General features: G+C 43.4%; 1 pseudogene; it reads right to left on the reverse strand.

Moving 5' to 3' along the window:
• Positions 1 to 5,463: 5,463 nt before the first annotated feature.
• LOC123394555 lies at positions 5,464 to 5,572 on the reverse strand (annotated as a pseudogene).
• Between the last annotated feature and the right edge of the window lie 18,718 nt (positions 5,573 to 24,290).

Below are 24,290 nucleotides of genomic sequence, written 5' to 3' on the forward strand. Positions count from 1 at the left end.
AGTGCCCCTGCCTCTCATACTGTCCATCTCCTGTTTCCCATGGGAAATGGGTTCGGCCAGCTCCTCCTCACATGGGGATGCTCAGAGGACACCAGCAAATGCTGTCTTTCTCTCTCTCAGAAGTTCCCACTTTCACTGTTGAGAAAAGATAGAACTTTCTTTAAGGATCACAGAAATCGAAGAACTGAGTATTTAAGAAGTAAAGCTATGGCCTGGAGAGTGATGAATAGCAATTTGATTTTATGAACTACAATAATTTGCATTTTATCAAAGCCACAGATGTGAGGTAGAAAAGAAATTAACAACTTCTGTGAAATAGGACTTAGAATTTATAAAAACAAATGTCTTCCCTTTAAAAAGATTTTTTTAGGGACAGCTGGGTGGCTCAGTCAGTTGAGTGTCTGCTTTCAGTCATGATCCCAGTGTCATAGGATAGAGCCCCTCATCAGGCTCTTACTCAGCAGGGAGCCTGCTTCTTCCGCTGCCTGCTGCTCCCCTTGCTTGTTCTCTCACTCTCTTTCTGACAAATAAATACATAAAATCTTTAAAAAATAATAAAATTGCTTTTTACTCTGAACCAAAAGTCACAAAAATTCTTCGGGAATGGATTGTTGTGGCCATTGAGGTTGATTATAGGTTGAGATGAGCATTCTGGACGCATAGTAAAATATGATTTGAATAATGAATTGTCAAAGCATTCAGTAGGTATAATATGAAGAATAAAACCCCCCCTTGAATTTCCCCCTAGCCCCAGGGCTAAGCACTTGTCATGCTTAATCATTTCTGGTTTTGATTCTTCAATAATTGTCTCCCAAACTCTAGACCAATGTTGTCCAAAACACTTTCTAAGATGATGGAAACATCTCTATCTGTGCTATCTAATGCAATAGCCACTGGCTGCATGTGGCTATAAATTTAAATTTTAATTAATAAAAACTCAATAAAATAAAAACATTGCATCCTCAGTCACCCTAGCAACATTTCGGTCATTCCACTGTCACATGTGGCTAGCGGCTACCATAACGGACAGTGTGGCTGTAGAGATTATGCTCATCCCTGTGCTTCTGCTTTATCAACTTTTAAAGATCTGTTACTTTACATGAAGGAAAATAAAAATTCAGCTCACTTCACTGCTTCTTCTCTTTTCCCTCCCTTCATTCCCAAGCCCTGCTAGGAACATTTTAGCTTTAGTGCTATTGCTTCGTCATGATAGCTTTTAGCAGTATATTTTATACTGCTTCTCGGTACATCCATTGTTGATTATCATGCTTCGCCCCACCACCTTGGTAGGTCAGGATATTAGAGCTCTTCCCTGTTTCCCTCCAAGATGCCTGCACTCAGAGCTACCAACCAGCACAGGGCTGTGTGTCCCATTGTCTATTCTGGAACTGTAACCTTCCTATGCTTTCTTTCAGATTGGTTCTAAAATTAAATAACCAGCCTTTATAATGTTATAATTTCTTAAGAATTAATTTGTTATGGAAATAGTGTGACTCAACTTTCCTAGAAGGAGACCTGTGGGATCCCAGGCCACCAAATCTGTACCATTTCAGGTGAATGGAACCAACTTCCACTGTCAGCCAAGACAGAGTAATGGGGAACAGATTTTCCTTCCTGCGTAAAACAACCCAAATCCAGGAAACAATGGTTTTCAAGACACTGGACCTCGAGCTTAGAAAGACAGTGATATCTTAGAGAAAGAAGCAGGTGGAGGGCACTGTGATTATCTTGAGAAAGCTTGCTGGCCCTGTGCCAGGAGAGGAAGCAAGGTAGAGCCGAGAAGCCACCCTTCCCTCACCCCCAAGTCCAGGAAGTGGGGCTGAGAGACCAGGGAGTCTCATCAAGCTGGCTAGAGTTCGTGGGACAGGGTGCTGGAGGGGAGAGAGCCTCACAGACAGAGAACAGACACCTGCAGACGATCAGTGTTCAGCACAGTGCCCATTAGCACAAATGAGGACGTTCCCGAAGGCAGGAGAACCACTGTCATTAGGAGAGCATTTCTCAAACTTTTAAGATTATCAGCCCCTTAACGAATCATCTTAGACATTTTTAACAATCAGTCTCTCCCATGAAATTTAATACCATACATAGAAATATATCTGCATAGCTATTTATGTATTGTATGCATATTGTACTTTATATAATTATGTATTATATGCATATATGTGTGTGTGTGTGCGTGTATTTGTATGCACTAGAGAGTTACACGGCTTGCAAAGAAGTAGAAAGTTATGATCTATATGAGGAGAAAAATCCATGAATCCATGAACGAAAACCAACCTAGAACAGATGTTGGGATTAGCGGACAAAAGTATTAAAACACTTATTTCAGATGTTCTTTACGTTCAGAAAATCAAGCAGTGCATGGATCATATACAAAAGACAAAGACTGGACTTCTGGTGATGGAAACATCAGTGTGTGAGTGAAAGCTACAATGGCTGGGATTAATGGCAGATTAGACTTTTCAAAAGAAAAAAATGAGTGCACTTAAAAACATCATAATAGAAACTCTCCAATATAAAACACACAGAAGGGGAAAAAAAGAACAAGGCAAACAAATGAACAGAGCATCAGTGAGTTGTGGGACAACTGCAGGTGGTTTAATATGTGTCATTGGGGAGTGCCCAAAGGCGAGGAGAAAGTGGGAAGAACCCCAAAAGACACTGAAAATATAACAAACATTGTGTACAATTGACAAGCGCTTTAAGTCCGCAGACGCAGGAATCTCAGCAAACCCCAAGCACAGAACACATGAAGAAAACTACACTAGGGAACATCAAAATCAGAGTGCTCGAAGCCCACAGTGATAAAGGGGAAAATCTGAAAAGCAACCGGAGAGAAAAAGACATTCTACATGGAAGAACAAAAATGAGGGTGACAGCAGATTCGGCAGGTGGCAGGAGTGCAGGTGAGAAGTCAGGGAGCAACATCTGTAAATGACTGACTAACAGAAAAGAAGCCATCTCCCTCGATTCCTATGCCCGCAAAAACATCTTCCAAAAAAGGCAAAATAAAACTTTTTTCATGTGTACAAAAGCTAAAGCAATTCTTACCAACAGGCCCACACTACAAGACATAACATTTTTTTTAACATTTTATTTATTTATTTATTTATTTGAGAGAGCAAGAGAGAGAACGGGGGAGGGAGAGGGCCGAGGGAGACAGAGGCAGAAATCTCCAGCAGACTCTGCACTGAGGTTGGAGCCTGATGTGGGGCTTGATCCCACGACTCTGAGATCATGGCCTAAGCTGAAACCAAGAGTCAGATGCCTAATTGACTCATCCACCCAGGTGCCCCAAGACATCACTTTTTAAGAAAGTTCTCGGGAAGAAGAAAATGATAGCAGACGGAATTATGGATCTGTACAAAGGGATGAAGAGTTTGGGAAATGGGAACTGTATATATAAATAGATAAGATATTTTTCTTATTTAAATCTCTTTAAGAGGATCTTTGACTGTTCCAAAAATAATGTTGGAATATTATGTAAATGGAAAACACATAACAACAAAAGCCCAAGATCCTCAAGGTGAGAAATAGAAGTATATCACTGTGAGGTTTTTGAGCTTTGTGTGAAGTGATAAGACATCACTTCAAAGTGCAGTGTTGTGAGTAAAGACATACGCTCTAACCCCTAGGAAACCACCAGAAGAACAAAACAAAGGTATAGCTCATAATTCAACAAAGGAGGTGAACCAGAGTAGTAAACACTCTAAAGAAAAAGAAGAAAAAGGGGGAAAGAACACATAGATGGGGCAAATAGAACACAACAGGCAGAATCAAATACAAAAATTCGATAAATCTGACTTTAAAATTAGTTTCTTTTTCTTTTCTTTTCTTTTCTTTCTTTCTTTCTTTTTTTTTTTTTTTTTTTTTTTTTTTTTTTTTTTTTTTTTGAGATGCTGCTGAGAAAACTGAAAGTCAGGCTGGAATAAGTATTTTTAACACTATACTTGAAGAAGAACTTGTTTCCAGAATATGTAAAGAACTCTTACAACTCAGTAGTCAGAAAGCAAGCAATATAATAAAAAATCATAGGTAAAGAAATATTGACAAAAGAAAATATAATGGCCAAAAAGCTTAAGAATTATATTCAGTATCATTAGTTGTTAGGGAAATGCAAATGGAAACCACAATCAGATAGCATACCGCACCTGCGACAATGATTAAAATTTAAAATATTGACAATACTGCACTCTTTGACGAGAATATGGAACAACTCTAATTCTCATACATTGTCAAAACGCAAAATGGTGCACCTATTTTGGAAAACAGGTGGATGTTTGCTATAGTTAAAATTACACTTAATTTATGAACCAATAATTCTGATCCTAGAGTTTCTGCAGAGAAATGAAAACTTCATCCTCTGTGAGATTTGTATAAGATTATTGACAACAGCTTTACTCATAATATTCAAAACTTTAAACTGCCCAAATGATCATCAGCAAGAAGATGGATAAACAAAATTGTGCTGTATTCATGCGATTTAATACTTCTCAACTCTAGAGAACAGACTGCTGGTGGCTGCCACAAACGTGGATCACTGTAAAAACCCTCGTGCTGAGTGCATAAAGCCAGACAATGAAGAATGCCTGCCCTGTGCTCCTAGGGAGCTCTGGAACAGGCGAAGCTGGACTCGACCGTAGAAATGGTTTTGCAGGGCTTTGTCCGCCAAGGAACCCTCAGGAGGGACGCAGATATGACATGGATGCGAATCTACCTCTAGATCAATTGTAGTTACGCTGGTCTTTGTTACAACATACCAGCCGCCTGTCAAAAACTCGCTGAGTTGGGGCGCCTGGGTGGCTCAGTGGGTTAAGCCTCTGCCTTCGGCTCAGGTCATGATCTTAGGGTCCTGGGATCGAGCCCCACATCGGACTCTCTGCTCCGCGGGGAGCCTGCTTCCTCCTCTCTCTCTGCCTCTCTGCCTACTTCTGATCTCTGTCAAATAAATAAAATAATGTTTAAAAAAAAAAAACTCGCTGAGTTGTATATTTGAAATCTGAATATTTTTTTGTATAGAACTTATATTTCAATAAAGTTGAGGTTACATTTTTAAAAGGAGATTGTAAGTTAAAGACCAGCAGAAAAACAATTGGGAAAAGAAGTGGGAAGAGGGAACATGATACTATTTCGTATTTTTCCTTTATCAGTAAAATCCTTTCTGTTTCTTAATTATATAATTTTTTTTACACATTATTTTCTTTTGAAGGCTTTTTTTTACCCCTCTGAGTCTTCTGATTTCTTGTTTTTAATTTGGACTAACTGCTTTCCAGAACTGCTGCACAGATTCAATTCTGAGATTTATTTTATTTAGTATGGTGCTGACCTAGTTTTACTATATAAACTGGATCCTGGATCCTATGTGTTGTTGGGGTTGAGGGGGTGGGAGTAGTCTTTGCTTTTTGCTCAGGATGCCTGTGAGTAATTCTTTCAGAGAATGTTTATGGACAGCAGATTTTCTGAGTCTGTCCACGTTCAAAAATTCTTCATCTTGCTCCCATATTTCAATTAGCAACAATCACGCCTTGGATAAACCTCATTGGCTACGATACTGCCACTGCGCAAAGCTTGCTCCCATATTTGATGGCAAGTTTGACTGGGTGTCTAATCCAAGGCTCTAAACCATTTCTCTCAGAACTTTGAAGTATGACTACATTTTCCTCCAGTGCTGGGATTGTTTCTGAGCAACAGACCATTCTGATTCTTATTCTGATTCTTTTGTGGGTAACCAGTTACATTTTCTTGGGAACTTAGGGATCTGTTCTCTATTTTTGGTGTTCTAAAATGTTGTGGTGAAGTATATATAACTTTACTCACTCATTCAACAGACACTTATTGTAGATACTGATTTCAGGGAAGCCTGAGAGCTAGAAATAGAACAATAACTTCCCCATTCTCATGGAGGTTACATTCTGGTGTGGGAAAGAGATGATAAAATATAAACAAGTACATGAGATCCCTGCAGATTGATAAGTACTAGGAAGAAAATAAAAGAGGAATGGGGTTATAAGGAGCACGTTAGCTGAACCGGTCAAGGGAGGCCTCTCTGAGGAGGTAGCATTGGGCACAGGCCTCAGTAATGAGGAGCCCTGGGTTGATCTGGGAAAGAACATTACAAGAAAGGGAACACGACAGCACCTGGGTGGCTCAGTTGATTAAGCGTCTGCCTTGGGCTCAGGTCATGATCCTGGAGTCCTGGGATCAAGCCCCGAGTTGGGCTCTCTGCTCAGCGGGGACTCTGCTTCTCCCTCTGCCTCTGCCCCTCCTCCCTGCTCCTGCTCTCTCATGCTCTCTCTGTCAAATAAATAAATGAAGTCTTAAAAACAAAAAACAAAACACACTCCCAAAGGGCCGAGGTGGGAATGGGCAGGGAGCAGGAAGATCAGTCGGGAAGCCGTTACTATGAACCAGGGAGGCAGTGAAGGTTGGGAACAGAGTGTAGCAGTAGAGATGGGGAGACATCGTCGGTCTGGGCTCTTAATTGGATGTGGCAGGAGAGAACCCGAAAGCAGGAATGACTCGAGTTTTCATCCGGGCATCTAGGAGAATGGTGTGCCTTTAACTGAGAGAGGGAGACACAGGGAGCAGCAGGTTTGGAGGAGAAAATCACATCTAAGCCAAGATGCCCAAGAGACTGTGAGAGTCCAGTGTCTGTGCCAGATATCTGGGGCAGGTGAGGGAAGCAGATGCAAGAGTCTCCTGCGTGCAGGTGCTGTGCGGTGTCCTGCATGAGATCTGACGGGACCTTCCGTTCTGAAGTCCTTGTGTGAATTGTGCATCTTCGAGTCTGGACCTTTTTCCCCTGCTATTTCTGTATTAAAACCTGAACATTCTGCCTGCCCTTTCTTTCCAGAATTCCTATTAGGTGGATGTTTCATTCCGTGGATCAATCCTCATTTTGTTATTTTCCTTTGTTTTATTCATCTGTTTGCACTTTTATTTTTAAGATTTTATTTATTTATTTGACAGAGAGAGAGAGAGCACAAGTAGGCAGAGAGGCAGGCAGAGAGAGAGAGGATGAAGCAGGCTCCCCACTGAACAGAGAGCCCGATTCAGGGCTCCATCCCAGGACTGTGGGATCATGACCTGAGCGGAAGGCATAGGCTTTAACCCACTGAGCCACCCCCCGGAGCCCCCACCTGTTTGCACTTTTGTTCTGTGTCTTTCTTGCCTCTTTTGTCTGGCTGTCATATTAATCCAGATGATGTTGGCGTTTTAAAAAAAAAATTATATATATATATATATATATATATATATATATATATATATCTCCAAGACCTCTTTGTTGTTTTCTGATGGTTGTCTCTTCTTTCGGGCCATCTGTTCTTGTTTCATGACCAGAATCAGGACCCTATTTAGACCTTTTGTAAGTGTGTTTCTTTTCCCTGTGTTATATTCTATGTGGTCAGCTGTCCTGTTTATTTCTCTTAGACCTTCTCTCTCTTTTTTTTTTTAAAGATTTTATTTATTTATTTGACAGACAGAGATCACAAGTAGGCAGAGAGGCAGGCATAGAGAGAGAGGAGGAAGCAGGCTCTCTGTGGAGCAGAGAGCATGTTGCGGGGCTCGATGCCAGCTCATGACCTGAGCTGAAAGCAGAGGCTTTAACCCACTGAGCTACCCAGGTGCCCTGCACCTTCTCTTTTGTACTCTGCTTTTCATCAATTGTCAGGAGGGCTGTAGTGCTCAGTTCCTGTTTATGAATGAAACACTGCTGGACTGGTCAACATGGCTGGGAGGGTTTCTGCGCTTGGGTGTTCTCTTGTCTTCCCCTGAGGGGGACTCCCAGAGAGGGTGGAGCATGCCTGTTGGCAGGCTTCGCGGCAGTCTATAAGCAGGAACTGCCAGTCAAGCTGTTATCTTAAATGCTTGTAAATTAAGGGTAGCGTAAACTCTTTGGACAAATTACATTATAAACTAGAAAAGAAGTGGCGGACATAAGTTACCCCTCTCTGAAAACACAGGCAAGTATTACCAATTAATCCCACCTCTTACTGAGTCTTGATTGATGAATGATGCCTGCTCTGTGTGTGGGAGGAGGGGCTCAGAGCAGACGGCTCTTCTGTGTGCTTCCCGCTTCAGACCACACCACGATCAAAGCATCAGAGCTTGGGAGTTTGTAGTTCCGACGCAGTCTGGAGGAGATGCTCAGAAACTGGTCTGGGGGCCTTTACAATCATCATTCTATTCAGTGATCAGTCACAGTTAGATGTACATAGATTTACTTTGGTCTCTGTTGCCAGAATGCTGAAAGTAGGGCTGACCTGAGAGGAAACCCAGTTGCGTATAAAGTAGCTGCGTCCTAAAGTCCTAAAGTGCATGTGCATTGATTAGGGGAGCGATGGTGTCCCAAGCTAGATGCAAGTTATTTTTGGAATATACATACCTCTGTTAATTCCACAGACACAGTTAACCAGAGTGCACTGTGTCCGGTGGTATTTTTAATGGCTGATATGAAAGACGCATATTTACGGACTCTGCTAAAGAACACAAACTGGATGTTGTCTTGAGCAACTTGGAAAGACAGATTGGAATGGTTTAGAAAGGATGCCAGAGTAAAAGTAGCAGCACATGTTGTAGCCACAGGGAAAAATTCAGAGGAATGAAGGCAGGGAGGACAGAATTCAAATGCAAGGTGGGCTAGGTCGCCTGCATGCAAGGTTAGTGGGGCTCCCACTAGGAAGTTATAGTGATTCAGTCCCAGTTTCATGAGGCTCAATGTTAATCAGAAATATGAAAGAGAAACGTGATGATGGGATAAATGATGATCTGAAGAGGGAAATGGGCCAGAGCTATAACCATAAGTGTTTCCAGAAGCCAGAGCCAGGCTGGTGGTATAAATGCATGAAATAGCTGGGAGGGCAGTAGGGAGTAGTGAAGCCTGCAGCTAAGTGGAAAGTTAATATCACCTCTGCAGACACTCTAATTCCGATTCACTGCCACCACCAACATACCGGCCAGGCATACAGAAATTTCTCAGAACTCACAGAAGACTGTATTTGTGGCATCACAGGCAGTCAGCATCCCCAGTCCCTAGAACTGTTGCATCAGTAACGGTCGGGGTAGTCGGCCACCCCTGGGATGCCTGTGGGTTGTGATAGTGCACCTAGTTACCCAGCCACGGCTGTTTCACAGTGCTTCCTATCTACTTCAAAGTTACCTTCGGTGTAGAGAGCACTATCACCAGAATCTCCACTTAATTTGCAGAGACATAAAGGAGAAGGAAAAGAATTGCCCTGATTGGGGTGTGGTTGGGATGGAGAATCTTCTTGCAGCTTTCCTCCCGCATCTGCTGTTGGCTCATGGCGTTCACTAGGAACATGAATATTCATGTGACTATAATATGAATGCTGATTAAATGAAAAAGGCAAATTGAGGTCACATTCACAAGATTTGGGGGAGCTCATGACACTGGAGTCTTGGCATTTTATAATCTCAGGAGGAATCTATCAGGGATGAAAATGCGTCTCCATTAGGCTTGGGTAAAGGAATTGGTTGGCACAGTAGTATTTCAGATGTGGCCACGGCTCTTGCGTTCATCAAATCCAGTATGTTTTCAAAATGCAGAAACTGAGGCCAGAGATGTTAAGAGATTATCCAAGGCCACAGAACTTGCCAGGGTCAGATGTCAGACCAGACCCTGGGAGCTCTGGTTCCAAACACAATTCCCTTTCAACTCTGTTCCTATAATTTTGTTGAATTTGGAGCTGATGCCTAACAGTGATGTATCTACTCTGGAAATGACTCCTCGGTTCACATAGGTCAGCAGTGTGGAACAGACCAGCCAAAGTGGTGTCACCTATCAGATACACATTTAGATGTTTTCATCCTGGTGTGGGATTCGGCTCTCGAATTTTGCACCCATCTTCATTTAGGAATTTTAACAACATTTTTATCAGTAATAAAATTTCTGAAACTGATGTAATACTGTCTGCTCCCTCACTTAAACAAGAAATCGAAATTTGGGCCTAAAAGATAAAATCCAGGGACACCTGGGTGGCTCGGTGGATTAAAGCCTCTACCTTTGGCTCAGGTCATGGGATCAAGCCCCACACTAGGTTGCTGCTCAGCAGGGAGCCTGCCTCTCCCTTTCTCTCTGTCTGCCTCTCTGCCCACTTGTGATCTCTGTCTGTCAAATAAATAAATAAAATCTTAAAAAAAATAAAATCCATATTCCCTTAGTATGTATACATATCTTCCTACCATGTAAATTATATCTATTGTTAAAATAACTCTAGAAAGCATGAGCTTTATCTTAGATACAAAATAGTTAAGATCAGGTCTTGAAGAGAGCAGAAAAATGCAGATGACGTTGACCGGTAAAATATAGCTAGAAAATGCTCATAAAAATGCACCTTAATAGAACAAACTTAGAGATTGACTTTTATTGTCATGTCTATACTAGCAGCACAAAATGGCTTCCTATCTATAACATGTCAAGCTTTCTCCAAAAAGGAACCTGACCTGGATTTGAATATAGAGCATTAGTGAAGACAGTGAGAGAGATAGAGAGAGAGAAGTATTTGGAGAAAAAAACCTCGAAAAACAAAATGTCAATATGGGTACGAGGCCTGAGATTCTGCATTTATAACAGATTACCATGTCATGTCTACACTGTGTGTTCAAAGACCACATCTGAACAGCAGGAGTCTAGAGACTATCCTGATTGTCTGTACAAAAACAGTTACATGAATGAATTCTGCCAATAATATATATAAGGCATTTAAATTTGCCCAGTGATTTTCACTGGAAAAATGAGGAGTTTGGGGAAAATTGAGTGGATTTATAAGTGAGAGTATATGACATATTTATAAGCACTACTTAAACTTCTCATAAATTTCTATGATACACCATATATATTCATCATAATTTGTAATAAATCATCAATAAATGTTCATTTCTATCCTGTATCGTTCCTAAGTTCAGAAAAATCTTTGTGTTGGCTCATGCGAGCAAGAGAAATCTTCTCCCATTGTCCCCACGTCCATGGCTAGAGAAGGGAACACCAGGGACCCTCAGGCAGACCAGAGTGATGACACAGAAGGGTTGGCTAGAACCAGCAACTGCAGGAGCCTTTGCCTTCCACAGAGGTGCCCTGGGGGCTGCTGTGTGGAAGACGCAAATGTACATTAGACTTTGTTGTTTTTTTTTTTAAACTGTAAATATTTTAAAAGGGAAGTTAGGAAACTGTGCTTTCCAGATGAGGAAATTGTGGCCTCAAGAGGCAAAGTGACTTCCCTAGAGAGATCGAGTCCCTGTCCTGGTCCATCCAGTGTTCTTATCAGCCCTGTTCTCACAGCACCACTCTTCCCTAAACGACTCCCCACTCTCTTTGTCATCACTCCTATTTTCTTTCTGAAAAAACAGGTACTGTCTCAGACCCAGGACCAGTGTTTGGATTCAAACAGACTCCTCCTTGTGGTGGATCCCCTCCCTGCCCAATGCCTAGTGTGAACTTGGACAAGGGTCTTAGAAATAAGAATGTCTGGCCCCTGGGGCTCAGCCAAAAGAGGTTCTTGCTCCCCAAGTGTGAGGTAATTTGGCTGAGCTATAATCACACAACAGACTTTTATAAGTGGACTTGGTATATCACATGTGCACGCACACACACACACACACACACACACACACAGCAGCTTCCCCCAAGGATCTCTGACTCAGAGTTCTTTGTCTTCTTCACCTAAGGATTTTTGGGACCCCTCTCTCTTTTGAGGTTTCTTTGACCTAAATGGAACACATCTTGTGTAAGAACTATATCAGCAAGAAAATTCTCACCAAGTATCCCTCATGAACATGTGCTGGTGACAGGATTCTTGTTCTTCCCCACCAGCAGCAAACGAAGGCGTTATACAGTCTGCATTCATCCGCACTTACTTCTTGAGCTCCTATATGTGCGAGACTCTGTTCTAGGCTCTGGGGAAAGAGGACATTAGTTGACTCTATAAAGGGGTCAGGCAACAAGCCAACCAACGTTGGAATAAATGGCGAGCTGTAATAGAAGTTTTATGGAAACAAGTCAAGAGTTACTTTAAAGAATGGCAGGAGGGATTCTCTTTTGGGTATAGTTGTCAAGGAAGGCAAAGCCTTATGACCTTCAGAAGATTGGATTTACCCACACAAAAAGTGGTAGAGCTAGCATTCCGGGCAGAGAAGAACATGTGTGGAGGGAGCTGAGGCAGGGGAGCTTGGTATATTGGGGAACTTGGTCTGTTGGGTACAAGAGGAGACACACAAAGGGAAGAGTGACCTAGGTGAGTCTGGAGAGACAGGCAGGGACTGGATAACGTGGAGCTTTGTAGGCCACAGGTGTGAGAGGAGTAGGTTTTATCCTACATATGATCGGACCGCTGTTGAAGGATTTTAAGGGTCTGATTTCATTTTTGTTATAAGATCGTTTTTGTCGCTTGATGGAGGAAACAGTGGAAGGTTGCAAGAGCTGTAGTGGAGGGACCAGAGTGCAGATGCAATAATATTTTAGCAAGGGGGGTGGTAGCCTCCATTACAAAGGTTGCAATAGAGGAAAGGTGCATCCAGGATGTATATTGGTGACAAAGACTTTCTACACAATGGATGAGTTAGATGAATAGAATAAAAGGAGGGATGAGGATAACTTCTAAGATTCTTACTTAAGAAACGGTACCAGAAAGACTAGGGGAAAAGCACATTTGGGGGAGATCAAGAGTTCCTTTTTGGACATGTTGACATTGAGATCCCATTAAACATCTAAGTGGAGATGTTTAGGCAGGTGGACATATGAATTTGGAGCATAGAGGGGCAGCCAAGAATGGGAAGATAAATTTGGGGATCATTCGCATACATACATGGCCTGTATTGCCAAGGGGTTTGATGAGAAGATCTGGGAGACGGTGTTGGTAAAGTGGAAGACTCAGGACAGAGCTATGAGGATTCCCAACCTTTAGAGCAGATAAGTGGTTTGTTTGGAATTCTCACCATTGACATCCTTGTTTTTTCTTACGGTATTGGGTGACATTGCTTTGAGTCATGTCTCCCACATACTTTGCAACAGCACAAGAGATATTTTATATGAAGAACCAAATGTACCATTTTGGAGACAGTGTAGGAGGCAGGAAGCTGAAGAGGTGCTCACCGTCAGTGGATCATTACTGGCGCCATTTGTATTTTTTAACCATTTATCTCATTGACATTGACGCAGGGCAAGATTTGTGTGTGTCATGGGAAGCAAACAACACTGTGACACAGTGTGTAGTTTGTGTCTCCTTCAGAATAAAGTCCAAATGCCAGTGCCCTCCTTGAGGAGCCAGTCCTCTTGCCCAGGCTCCCATCACCCTCTCTGGAGCACCCTTGGCTCCAGCAGCACTGGAGGGATACTGACCCTTCTGGCATGTATGTCTTCTTGCCCTGTCTCCCACCCCTCAGCCCGCCTGGCCACCTTCTTCTTATCCTTTATTCACCCCTCCTGCATGCTGCTTGGGGAACACATTCTTCCCATACCTTTCCATCCCCAAACACTGGCCCACCATGTCACTCTGGGTACCTCATATCATGTGGGATCATGTATGTGAGATCCCAACGTGGAATTTGTATTCTTATACTGCTCTCACTTCCCACCTGCCTTTCCTCATCTCTGCCCTACAGATTTTGGATTTGCCAGTAGCCTCCACCATCACTTTGGCCATTTTGTTGCAATAAATGTCCTGGTGGACTCTGACTGCTATGAGCAGGTGTCTGGTTAGCTAGGGCTGCATTACTGAACATCCATAAAACTGTGTGGCTAAACCAACCACCAGTTTATTCTCTTCATGGCATCTGTGAGTTGAGAAGTTGGAAAGGGCACAACAGGCATTTCTCTCTCCTCTGTAAATGGCTGGGGCTCCACTGGGATGATCTCAATGGCTGTGGCGGGGTGAGGGGTGGGATTCAATTGACTGGGGGAATCAGACTACAGGGCTGGGGGACCTAAGGCCGAGATGACTTCCTCATACATACTCCTGGCTCTGGGGCTGGGATGGAGGGCGACTGGGCTCAGGAAGACTGCCAGCCAGAGCACCTCCACATGAATGTCCTGATGGCTGTCTCAGGGAGGTCCAGCTGCTCAAGGACCCAGAAGGGAACATTCCCTGGTGACAAGGCAGAGCTGTGTGACCATTTATAATCTCACCTCAGAAGTCACTGAGCAATACTCCTGCCATAACCCCTTCTTTGAAGTAGTCACAGGCTCAGCCAGATCAAGGGGAAGTGGCATAGCCCCAGCCTCTTGAATGTCAAGAATTAATGGCCAAATTTCAAAACTACCGCCAGCCATCAACCAGGAACCAAGTCCCAGCAAGATGGACCCAGCTTAGCCTTAATCCCCCGGAGGTGTGGACATGCCCCAGCACATCCATAAACCCAAGAGACATTGGGTGAGACTCTGGGCTCATGGCAGGGGTGGAGGTGGGGTGAAGATCCCACTTAGAACCCGGATCTGCCCAGAGCTGGCAGGGAAAGACATCTCCACTTCCTTGTCTGTTCCCGGCTGACTCCCACTCACACCGAGAACATAAATATCACCTGGGTCTGGCAAAGTCTCATATTTAATACTGTCTCAATAAATGCCATTAAATGAATGACTCAATGCATGCATGAAGCACTGAGTACATGAGAACTTTAAGTAGAGATAAGCAGTGAAGGCAGGGTGTCTCTGCCACCTCTTCCCGGGTTCTAGGCCCAATCTCCTTTGCATATCATTTCCACTGTCCTAGAATGACAGGGAGACAAATGCATAAGGGAAATAATTTTCTTATTTCTCTTTATCTTTTGCTTTCTAGGCATTGGAGTCAGAGTGCCTGGGTTCGAATCCCAGCTTGGCCATTGACTAACCATGTGGTCCTGAACAATTCAATTGACCTTAGTTTCTGTATCTGTAAATAGACATGATTGCAACACCTACCCCAAAGGGATTTTTAAAAAATATTGTTTATTTATTTGATAGTTAGAGAGAGAGAGAGAGAGACATTGAGAGAGGAAATACAAGCAGGGGAAGTGGAAGAGGGAGAAGCAGGTTTCCCGCGGAACAAGGAACCCGACGTGCGTCTCGATTCCATGATCATGGGATCATGACCTGAGTGGAAGACAGACACTTAACCACTGAGCCACCCAGGCGCCCCCCAGTGGGATGTTTTGAGGATTGTATGAGCTCATACACGTAACATGCTTGGAACCATGCCTGGCATGTTGTAAGAGCTGAATCAGCTATGATGGTCCTTATCAGGGTCTCCTTTGAGAGAATTATTACTCTAGTTCTAGGTAACTCTCTCATCAAGGATAAAATTTAGCCCTCAATGTAATTCTCTTTCCAGCTGTCTGAGGCAGGAAATTGGTCTGGGAAGGCAGAAGTGATATTCCGAAGGCTTCACAACTGGCACCGTGCACTGTGGATACTGTGGTGACGTGAGACGGCCCCAGCCTTGGGAGGCTGGTGAGTGTCATGGGTCCGCAGGCCGGGATGTGAGCACCAGTACCAGGTAACCCTCCATCCCACCAGGTCCAGGCCTTCGTAGGGGGGCAGAGTTCAGGACCTGGGAACTGTGACAGGCTGGCTGGCAGGTACACATCCAGTGTGGCCCCTGACAGAGCCTGGAGGGCTAAGGAGGAGGGAGATATAGGGGAGATTCGGGGCAGTGGCTCCTTTTCTACTCTTATGGAAACATGTCAACATTCTAGCAATAGGTATGATCGATTACTCCAGCATGGGTCTGTTTACCTTCAGTGGGGCGGGGACAATTGGGCTGAACATGAAAGCCCCGCCCCCCACCCCCACTACGTCCTCCTGTGAACACTTCTGGGGCACAGATCTTGGTTGTCATTGTCCTGTTATCCAAAATCAGTTAGTTCAGGTTCGAAGCATGGGGCTTGGACCAGGACTGGTGGGAAACTCACACTCTTGCCTATTCTCTGTGTCTATTAGGGCCTGTAGAACTCAGGGGTGGGGGGCTCTGGGGACCCCAGAGCCAGCCAGATATGACCCAGGGCCTGGCTCTGGGACCAGCTCTGGGTGCTGACACCAGAATCAGATCTTTAAGGGCTCCTGGCTACCCAAGTTCTTCTTGTTGTGTAGGCAACAGGAAATGTGTAAATAAATTGTGATATGTTCGCACAGTGGAATACCTTAAAGCTGTGGTAAACAAAATACCACAGCTCACCACAGTAGGTGTTCATGGGTGTAACGGTGAGAGAAGGAAGCCAGACCCAAAGCCAGTCTTACTCAATACAAGGAAGGTGCATGTTTTTTGCATGCTCTTCTTCCTCTTCCTTTCCCCTCCCTCCTCCACATCTTCTTCTTATTCTTCTGCTCCTCTTCCTCCTCTTTCTTCTTTTAATTCTTCTCATGGTTGGCTTTGGAAGCTCCTGGAGATTCCTTGCAGGGCACCTGGGGGGCCTGCTGTGGGGGACATGATTGGAGTGAACCCCCGTTGGAGGTCCGACCATGGCACCATCCTGCTTGATGCCTTCTAATGGCAATACATTGAACCTGGAATAAATTTCAAACTCATCACCACGATTTAAACAAAGGACTGGCAAGCTGCAGTTTGTGGATCAAATCCTACTTACCATCTGTTTTGGGTTTTTTTGGGGGGGTGGGGTTTTTTTTAAATATAAACTCAAGTTAGTTAATATATAGCATATTGTTAGTTTCAGGGGTAGAGCTTAGTGATACATCAGTTGCATGTAACACCCAGTGCCCTCCTTAATACCCATCACCCAGTTACCCCATCCCCCACCCACCTCCCCCAACCAGCAACCCTCAGTTTTTTTCCTAGAGTTAAGAATCTCCTATGGTTTTCCCTTCCCCTATGTTCAACTGTTTTGTTTCTTAAATTTCACATATGAGTAAAACCATACAGTATTTGTCTTTCTCTGATTGACTTATTTCACTTAGCATAATACCCTCTAGTTCCACCCATGTCATTGCAATGGAGAGATTTCATCCTTTCTGATGGCTGAGTAATATTCCATTGTGTATATACCATATCTTCTTTATCCATTCATCCACAGATAGACAGCTCAGCTCCTTCCGTACCATATTTTGGCTATCGTGGACATTTCTGCAAAAAACACTGGGATGCAGGTGCCCCTTTGAATAGTCCCTAGTAATGGCACTTGTTTTTACCAACAAGGTTTATCGGAACACAGTCACACCCAAACTTTACATATTGCCTATGGCTGTTTTCAGCTACAAAAGGAGAATTGACTAGTTGTGACAGAGCCCACATGACCTGCAAAGCCTTCAACATTTATTATGTGGCTCTCTCAAAGAAGAAAAATCGCCAACCTCTCATGAGAAGGTCCCACACGATGTGGACCTGCCCAGCCCCAGCCTCATCTCCAGGTTCTGCGGGTCTGGTCTCCCTCCCTCCCATTCTCCAACCACAGGCCATGCTTACCCCCCCCCCAGGGGCTTGGTACCTGCTCCTCCAAGCACTTTCCAAGACTGGTCCCTTCTCATCAATCCAGTCTCAATCCTAATGTTCCCATGGTCTTTGTTGGCCACCAGATCTCACTCCTTACTCTCGAGCTTATCAACCTTATTGATTCTTTTCAAGATTTGTTTTTTGGTTTTGTTTACTTGTACACCAACTATATCCCTCAGTGAAAATGTAAACACCATTATGGCCAGGATTTGGTCCATCTTGTTCATGGGTGTGTCCCCAGCACCCAGCACCACAGCCCGTCATAGGGCCTCAGTAAATACTAGTTGAACAAACAAATGGAGGGATGAACATTTTCTAGAAGACAACACTACACACTGAAGACCTAGAGTAACAGACCATGTCATTCATAAAGCCCTTGCCATCCAATGATCACATACATTGCAATTTAATTCCCTTTAACAGCCTGTGCCATTGGCGGTATAACACCCATTCTATAGACGAGGAAACTGAGGCTCGGAATGGTGACTCTACTTGCCCACAGTCACACAGTCAGCAAGTGACAGAATGAGATCAGACTCATCTGAATTCAGTGCTTGGACTTTACCCGGTTGCCCTGCTCTCGAACCCAGGCCAGAGGGCTTTGGTTCCTGATGATACTTGAAAGGTGCCAGCCTCCCAGAAACTTCCCTCTGCAGACAGAGCTTCAGAAGGCCACAGAACCCAGCTGGCAGGCAACATCTTAGAATTTGAGTCCAGGCTATACATATGCTATTGATCTGCTCCTCTCATTCATTTTTTAAAATCCAAATAAAAATGAAGCCCAGCAGTCAATCTGAATTAATTAGCTTCTCTGGCAGCTGCCATCTGAGAATTAGGGATTATCCTGAGCCAGTAAATCCTAGCTGATTCTTTTTTGCGGTGTCGGATTGGATTAAAGGAAACGTTGTGGGTAAAATTAAATGCTATGCCTTTCTTATTGCTTTAGTTGCCCGAAGATAAATGCTTTTCATGACGATGAATATACCATAAATTCTCGTAACAATAACTTAAATTCAAATAAATAGGCTGTGTAACCCCATGCGACTGTAATTTTCCTTTTATGGTCCGCTTGTTTACTGTTTATTGAGGAGACTGCCTGGTCTTTGCTACTGAGAAATTTTAGAACAAGGTTAGCCTGGACCTCTTAAAGAAAGCGCCAAGCCCAACACCTGTCTGTATCTTTGATTACGTTCTCTTGATTAAGAGATTACAAGGTCACAAGGTCCCTGACCCAGACAGTTGGAATGGGCACAGGACAGGGGTGTAAAGGAAAGGGGAAATAAGAAACAAGAATCTTGGCAGAAGGCAGGAGCCCTGGGCTCTGGCCCTGTGATTTGACTTTGGCTGACTCGCTTCATCTCTTTATGCCCCAGTTTTCTCATCTATTAAATGAGGGTATTAATAACTTCCTGCATACATCATAAAGTGTTTTACCCACACCGGAGCTATGCGGTGTGGAAAAGGACACAACTTGTTTCTTAGGTTGATTCACGGTATCGCAGTGAGTGAGTAGCTTCACCTGGTGTGCAAAGACCACTCTGGACACGTGAATCACAAACTCCAGTGACAGTAATGAGGCAGAAGTCACCAGGCACTGGCATTTATAAGTTAAATGTTACCTGCAATAAGCAAAAGGTAGTGAAACTAACAGACATATTTCTAGAAATGTGACAGCATTTTAAGTTGGAGTTTTGACTAAGGCACCGTAATGTGATAACTGTGAAATCCCAAAGATTCAATCTCCAAATTCAGTGCAATCCTTATCAAAGATCAAAGACATTTTGCATAGAAATAGAAAAAAAATACTAAAATTCATATGGAGCCACAGAAGATCTTAAATAGCTAAAGCAATCTTGAGAAAGAAGAACAAAGCTGGAGGCATCATACTTCCTATTACAATATATGACAAAGCTATAGTCACCAGAATAGTATGGCATGGCATTAAAAACAGATACATAGGTCAATGGAACAGAATAGAGAGCCTGGAAATCAATTCACAAATGTCCCGGGGGCAATCTTTGACAAGTACCGTGAACACGTAATGGGGAAAGAACGGTCTCTTTAAGAAATGGTGTTGGGAAAACTGCAGCTACCTGCAGAAGTAATTAGATCCCTATCTCATCCCATGTAGAAAAATCAACATAAAATGGATTAGAGACTTAAATGTAAGACCTGAAACTATAAACTCCTAGAAGAAAATATAGGGAAAAATCTTCCTGACAGCGATCTGAGCAATGATTTCTTAGATATGACCCCAAAAGCACAGGCAAGAAAGTGAAACATAGACACATGAGAGTGCAATGGGCTGAGCTTCGATAGAGTAAAGGAAGAAATAAGCAGGATGGAGAGAGCCTATGAAGTAGGAAGAACATTTATAAGCCACATATCTGATAAGGGCTTATTTTCCAAAATATATAACCAATTCTAGCAACTCAACGGCAAAGCAACAACAATAAAACTATGTTAAAAAATGGGCAAAGGACCTGAATAGACATTTTTCTAAAGAAGATGTCCAGATGGTCAACAGGCACACGAAAAGATGCTCAGTATCACTCGTCATCAGTGAAATACAAATCAAAACCACAATGAAGTGCTACCTCCCACCTGTTAGAATGGCTGACGTCAAAAAGGCAAGAGATAACAAGTGCTAGTGAGCACGTGATGTGGCGAGCACTGGGTGTTACATGTGACTGATGAATTACTGAACACTACATCTGAAACTAAGGATGCATGCTATATGTTCACTAACAGAGTTTAAAAAAAAAAAACCAAACAGGTGTTGGTGAGGATGTGGAGAAAAGGGAACCCTAGTGCACTGTTGGTGGACGTGTAAATTGGTGCAGCACTAAGGAAAACAGCATGGAGAGCTCTGAAAAAGTTAATAGGCATTCGTTTAGGTCATATGTGGGTTCGTTAGGGATTAGCTGGTCTAGGATGGTCCTACTTTTATACGTGTGTGGCCAGCTACTGGGTCAGCAAATCGGTTCTGTTGATCTTGTCGGAGCTCCCTCATGAGTCTGGGACAAATTAGCTGACTCAGTTTTGTTCCTTGTTGTCTGTCATTCCCCAGCAAGCTAGACTAGGTCTGTTCACAAGACTGTGGCAGAGATCCAAGTGAGTGAGCGCAAGTCTAGAAGGCCTCTCCAGGTCTCTACTTGGATGAGGCCCATCCTAATCTTACTGCATGGTATTGATCAAATCAAGTCACTAGATGAGCCTGTTTTCAAGGGAGGGAAAATAAATTTCGTCTCTTCCTGGGAGAACCAATGGAGTCACAATGGAAAGTGGTGTGACGGCAGGGGGGCAAGGGATGGAGAATTGTAGCTAATTTTTTAAGAGTCTTTGGTGAACTTGAAACAGTGCAGTTATGGTGGGGCATTGAATTTAATTTCTTGCACCTGACTAAGGAATTTTAAGATTAAATTATATGGCTACCTCTAAACAGTCACCAGCAGAGAGAGGGAGTAGAAGGCTGGATTGGCGGAGTCACGGCACTGCTACCAAGAATGGGGTGAAGAGTCTGTGTTATGTTTCTTATGAGCTAGAGATGGGTCACGTAAGAGAGAGAGGCCCTCTGGAGCCATGCAAGAGAATAGCCGGGAGGGGCGAGTGGACTCCAATGGAGGGAATTCCGTGCTGAAGAGACCACCGAAAAAACCAGGAGTGGGGGCAAGGGAGAAGCAGCTGGACGAACAGGACTTCCCTTCTCTCTCAGGAGCAGTAGCTGGTGGTACCCAACAAGGGGTTGTCTGATAGGTCCTTGAATGTTCTCATGAAGGAATGGCCCTTAAATACTCACCATACCCCCAGAGTTTGAAATACCAGCTCAGGACAGTATCAGACAAGTAAGAACTTCCTCTGTCCCCTGCTCTGTATAACTCTCTGGAAAGACCAGAAGCCACTTCCTCAGCAAGCAGAGAGAAAAGTGAGGAAGAAGAGCGCAGTGATCACACCCCCTCCTGTCCCCTGGAGCCAGGCTAGCTGGGGGAAGGGGGAGATTTAACTCTGAAGCAAGTTGGGAAGTTTAATTATTCTGATTCTGGGAAATTTAATTAGCAAATTGAGCCTATGTGTGTAAAGGACCATAAGAGTAATACCTATGAATGAGTAGAAAAGTAACACCAGAACTGTCATCCCAGGCAGTGTGGCAACTCCCTCTCTGAATACATTTTCAAGAGGCAGGTTTTGTGTTTTTGTTGTATGCTACATGTCCCTGTGTTCACTGTATCAGTTATAGTTTTTAATACTTGATGCTTCTTTACAGTGACAGAAATTATTGTAGAGTACTTTGTAGGATTATACAGTGATGTGCAGTAATGCACATTTCCTTGTGAATATTTTTGTGCTTGAAGTTTAAATTTCCATATATTAAAAAAATTTCCATCTATTAGACTGTGATCTTTGAGAATAGTGATTTTTCATATTTCTATAGAATACTAGAACATTAGAAAAAATATATTTTTTTAAAGATTTTATTTATTTATTTGACAGAGAGAAATTACAAGTAGATGGAGAGGCAGGCAGAGAGAGAGAGAGGGAAGCAGGCTTCCTGCTGAGCAGAGAGCCCGATGCGGGACTCGATCCCAGGACCCTGAGATCATGACCTGAGCCGAAGGCAGCGGCTTAACCCACTGAGCCACCCAGGTGCCCAGAAAAAATATTTTTAACATCGCTAGTAATCTGGGAGAAATAAGCTAGAACAAGACACTGTTTTCCATCTATGAAATAGGCAAAGATTGAAAAAGCACTAATGTTCAGATCAGACTTGGAGCAAGTGCTGTGAGAAGGGCAGTCTATTATCCTCCTGAAAGGAAGGTGAGCTGCTGGTGTATTTGAAAAACAATCTATGCTACAGTTTGCATCAAGAACTTTAAAAATATTCATAATTCTTTGACCCAGCCATCTCTCCTGTAAAAAGCATGCCAGGAAGTAATCAGAGAGATAGAGACAGATGTATATAAAGCAGAAACCTGGAAATGATGTCAATGGCTGGTTAATGAGAGAATGGCTGAATACTTATTACATGCACTGGATTTATACAGCTGTTAAAATCTGGTCATAATGAATTATTGAATGATATGCAGAAATGCTTATAATTGAGGTTAATTGCCAGAGAAGCTTGTAATGCTTTTTTAAAAAATTAATTAACTTATTTTCAGAAAAACAGTATTCATTATTTTTTCACCACACCCAGTGCTCCATGCAATCCGTGCCCTCTCTAATACCCACCCCACCCCGTCACTTCAAACCCCTCAGATTGTTTTACAGAGTCCATAGTCTCTCATGGTTCACCTCCCCTTCCAATTTACCCCAACTCCTTTCTCCTCTCTAACACCCCTTGTCCTCCATGATATTTGTTATGCTCCACAAATAAGTGAAACCGTATGATAATTGACTCTCTCTGCTTGACTTATTTCACTCAGCATAATCTCTTCCAGTCCCGTCCATGTTGCTATACAAAAGTTGGGTATTCATCCTTTCTGATGGAGGCATAATACTCCATAGTGTCTATGGACCACATCTTCCTTATCCATTCCTCTGTTGAAGGGCATCTTGGTTCTTTCCACAGTTTGGCGACCGTGGCCATTGCTGCTACAAACATTGGGGTACAGATGGCCCTTCTTTTCACGACATCTGCATCTTTGAGGTAAATACCCAGGAGTGCAATTGCAGCTTGTAAGGCTTTTAAAGCAAAGACTATACTATATTTTTTTCTATGATATATACATATACATAAGGAGTTTTTAAAGCATCAAAGTGTTAATAATATTTATCCTTGGGAGTTGGAAATAATGACAACGTTTTTTCCTTTCCATTTAATTTTTTACAAAGTACACACACTGCCTTTTTTGTTTTAATTAACATGTACTTTATTATTTGCACCAGGGGTACAGGTCTGTGAATCCTCAGGCTTACACATTTCACAGCACTCACCGTAGCACATGCCCTCCCCATGCCCATCGCCCGGCCACTCTGTCCTCCCTCCCTCCCACCCCCATGCACTGCCTTTCTTAACAGAAAAAGGCATTTGTCATGTGTGCCAGGCTCATCCACACTGTTGGGCATTACCCGGAACTGGAATTGCTCTGTGTGTGTGTGTGTGTGTGTGTGTGTGTGTGTTTTCAGCTTCAGCAGATGCTGCTAGTTTCCAAAGAAATATACGGTAAATATGGCATTCTTCATTAACATTTTTGCATTCAGGTTTCAGGATAGGGGCACCTGGGCGGCTCTGTGGATTAAGTGTCCGACTCTTCATCTCAGCTCAGGCCTTGATCTTGAGGTCATGAGTTCAAGTCCTGAGTTGGGCTCCATGCTGCTGCGTGTGGAGAACACTTAGGAAAAAAACTAAACCTTAGCACAAAGCATACTCTGGCGTCAGCAGTGCTTCATGAATGGCGTTTGTGCCCGTCGCTGTCAGCACTTGGTATTATCAGTGTTGTTCATCTTAACCACTCCAGTGGGGTGTGGTGGTCACCTAGCAGCACTAACTTTCAGCTTGAGCCAAAGGGGCCCCTGCTCTGTGACCCACGCTTCAGAGATCCCACATTTCTTTCTAACACTGTCAAGGCCTGGGAGAACCATTTCTCCACATTTCTCACCCTCCATCCTCAACCAAATGTAACTATGTCCAAATCTGCTGAAGGTGTGTGGGTTGGGCCACAGCCAACACCGGGGACCAGCCCCGCCTTGGGAGGCAGCAGGGTTAAAATGGGGGAAGGCCTTAGCAAGAGGGAACACAACTAACTTGTCAAATCGATCCCGTCCCGTAGCAGGGAGGCTGTGGATGCCTGCATAATGGAGTTCCATTTCTTCACTTCTTGCTTTTCTTCCTGGTCCAGTTTGTGGTTTGGGGGT

Source organism: Mustela putorius, unplaced genomic scaffold (genome assembly GCF_011764305.1).
Source record: "Mustela putorius furo isolate JIRA1106 unplaced genomic scaffold, ASM1176430v1.1 tig00003834_pilon_pilon_pilon, whole genome shotgun sequence".
NCBI lineage: Eukaryota > Metazoa > Chordata > Mammalia > Carnivora > Mustelidae > Mustela > Mustela putorius.